Genomic DNA, 3,346 nt, shown 5'->3' on the forward strand with positions numbered 1-3,346 from the left:
CATATTATCCTCAGGCTAGATTAAGGGATGAAATCTGAGGTCTGGTCACTAAAGTCCCCACAATTAGAGGGCTGGCCTTGATGAGTCTACTGAATCTTGTTTAAGCTCAAATCTTACAAATCTGAAAATTCTTCATTTTCATTTTACAGATAAGGAAAGTAAGAGCCACAAGGGCGAAGGACTTCATCAGCCGTGGGTCACAAATCAATGGAGTGGCAGAGCCATCACCAGAACACAGGTTCTATGACTCCTCAGGAGGCACAGTGTGGCCAAGGATGACATCACTGTTGCCATGGTTTGTGGAATGTTGTCACTAGTTGTGATGACAAAAGTGGGGAGCAAATGAGGAGACTAGGAGAGGGGGAAGAAAGTGGAGGGGCCGAGGAGAAATAAGAAAAAATATGAAGAGGAAAGAGGAGGAGTAGATTCTCAGATGATCCAATTTGAGGTGGAAGGGTCCTCAGTATCAAAGTGGTCCAACCCTCTCCTTTGACAGAAGATGGAGTTGAAATCCAGAAAAGTTCAGTGACTTGTTCAGGATCCTACAGGTAATACAAATCAGCTGAGATTTTGTCTTGGTATCTCTGTCTCCCAAGGCATTGTCTTTCATTAACCATCCCAACATTCCCTACAGGACAGAAGGGGAGAGGAATAAGGGGTGAGGAGAGAGAAAGAAGTTTGTTTAGGAAGTTAAGAGGAATGTGTGCTGAAGGGGATACAAGGGAAAGAAGAGAAGGGAAGAGTATGAAGATGGTTTGTAAAGACCTTGTGGTCAGAGCATAGAGAAGTGAGGAAAGTAAGGGAAAAGGAAACTGATGAAGGAAAGATGTGTAAGGGATAAAAATAAAGAAATGAGAAAGGAAGAATGTATTAGGGATAAAAATAAAGAAATGAGAAAGGAAGGATTAAGGATGGGGAAAAGAGAAGTACTGGAAAGAAGGTGGAGTGACAAAAACCACTCTGATTTCTAGAGAGAGGAAGGAGGAAGTAAAGGACAGTGGAAGAGATGTCAGAAGGGAGAATAGCAAGAAGGTAAGAAAGAGGAGAAGGTGGAGCAAAGGCAAAGTAGACAAAGACAGCTCCAGAATAGGACCCTTAAAGGACAGTGCCACAGGCAAAGGCAGTGTGGAGAGGTAGATTTTTCTCTCTAAATTTCAGTTTAAAAGGAAAAGGATATGGAGGTGGCCAGAAAAAGAGTGACCTGGAGAATTTATCCTGGGAGGGAGAGGGAAGGCACTCCCAGCAGAGGACAGAGTGAAGGAATAACACAAGAGTTAAGCCTGTTTTCATAAAAACCCAACTCCAAAACCAGCTCCTCATTTCAGGGGCTGAACCTGCCCTTCACTTCCACTGAGTCTGGGCATGCTTGTCCCCCCACTCTTCAGTGCTCCACAGTAAGCAGCCTCTCTGGCCACCTTAGAATGTTCAAGAGACCTGGGTTCTTTTGTCATGTCTAATCCTAACTGTCACTGGTTAAAGCTCTTTGTGTTGGCTCAGTAATAGGCCCTGGAAAGGACTTCATTGGACTAGTTGGTATCTAAAGAACTCTTCACCTCTGCTGCCAGACACTGTTTCTCAGACTGGCTGAGGGTCCCTGTGGGAAGAGACAGAATGCCCAGAAAATGAAGACAAGGTCAGGAAATCACAGGGACCTGCTTTGCTTTTTCCATTGTCAAGTTCCTAATCTTCATCCCAACCATTTTCCCCCTTAATCTTGAAGGAAGTAAATGGAACAAATGGGGACAAATGTAAATCCAAAGGCAAGCTCTTTTGAAAGCCAGGTGGTAAAATCATGTTGGACTCTCTGGAAAGCACAAGTCCTTGTATATTTGGGAGGCAACAAGGTGAACTAAAAAAAGCAGGGATAGGATCAGTATTCAAGGCATTCGGTTTCACTTCCTCAATTTGCCCCTAAATCACCAGGTTAAGTTAGTTGGGACTTCTATACAGGTATCAGGTTCTTCATTTGCAAAGGTAGGCATAGGCAGACTAAAATGCTGGGAAAAAAGGCACTCTTGCAATCAAGACAGGATTGGGATTTAAATGTGTGTCTCTGACAGGAACTGGCTTTGGGACTTTGGACATGGGACTTAACTCCTTTTCCCAACATCCTCTGTTAGAATAGAAAACTGATATTATCCTCAGACTAGACTGAGGGATGAAATGTGAGTTTTGCTCACTAAAGTCCCCACAATTAGAGGGCAGGCCTTGATGAGTCTACTTAATTTTGTTCGAGCTTATATCTTATCAATCTGAAGATTCCTCATCTCTATTTTAATGATGAGGAAAGGAAGAGCCAGAAGGGCTAAGGTCTCCATCTGCCCTGGGTCACATAGCCATAGAGTGGCAGAGTCATCATTTGAACAGAGGTTCTATGACTCCTCAGAAGGCACAGTATGGCCAAGGATGACATCACTGTTGCCATGGTTTGTGGAATGTTGTCACTAGTTGTGATGACAAAATTGGAGAGCAAAGGAGGAGTGCAAAAGAGGAGACTAGGAGAGGGGAAAGAAAGTGGAGAGGCCAAAGAGAAATAAGAAAAACATATGTAGAGGACAGGTGAGGAGTAGATTCTCAGATGACCCACTTTGAGGTGGAAGGGGTCTCATTGTCAAACAGGTCCAACCCTCTCCTATGGCAGAAAATGGAGCTGAAATCCAGAAAAGTTCAGTGACTTGCTCAGGATCCCACAGGTATACAAATCAGAGCTGAGATTTAGTCTTGAAATCTCTGTCTCCCAAGGCATTGTCTTTCATTAACCATCCCAACATTCCCTACAGGACAGAAAGGGAGAGGACTAAGGGGTGGGGAAAAAGAAAGAAGTTTGTGGAGGGACTCAAGAGGAAAGTTTGAGGAAGAGGATACAAGGGGAAGAGGAGGAGGAAGAAGATGGAGATGGTTTGCAAAGACCTTGGAGTATGAGCTTGGAGAAGTGATGAAAGGAAGGGAAAAGGAAACTGATGAAGGAAGGATATTATTAGGGATAAAAATAAAGAAATGAGAAAGCCAGGATTGAGGATACAGAAAAGTGAAGTACTGAAAATGTGAGTGACAAAAACCAGGCTGGTTTCTAGAGAGAGGAAGGAGGAAGGAAAGGAAAGGGGAAGAGATGTCAGAAGGGAGACCAGCAAGAAGATAAGAAGAAGGAGAGGGTGGTGCAAGGGCAAAGTAGGCAAAGACTGTGCAGATCTAGAACTGGACCCTTACAGGACACAGCCACAGGCAAAGGAAGTGTGAAGAGGTAGTTTTTCCTTTCTATATTTCAGTGTAGAAGGAAAGAGGATGAGGCCATGGATTAGAGGTGACCAAAAACAGAAGTAGTGACCTGTAGAGTCTGGCCTGGGGT

The sequence above is a fragment of the Gracilinanus agilis genome, chromosome X (genome assembly GCF_016433145.1).
Source record: "Gracilinanus agilis isolate LMUSP501 chromosome X, AgileGrace, whole genome shotgun sequence".
NCBI lineage: Eukaryota > Metazoa > Chordata > Mammalia > Didelphimorphia > Didelphidae > Gracilinanus > Gracilinanus agilis.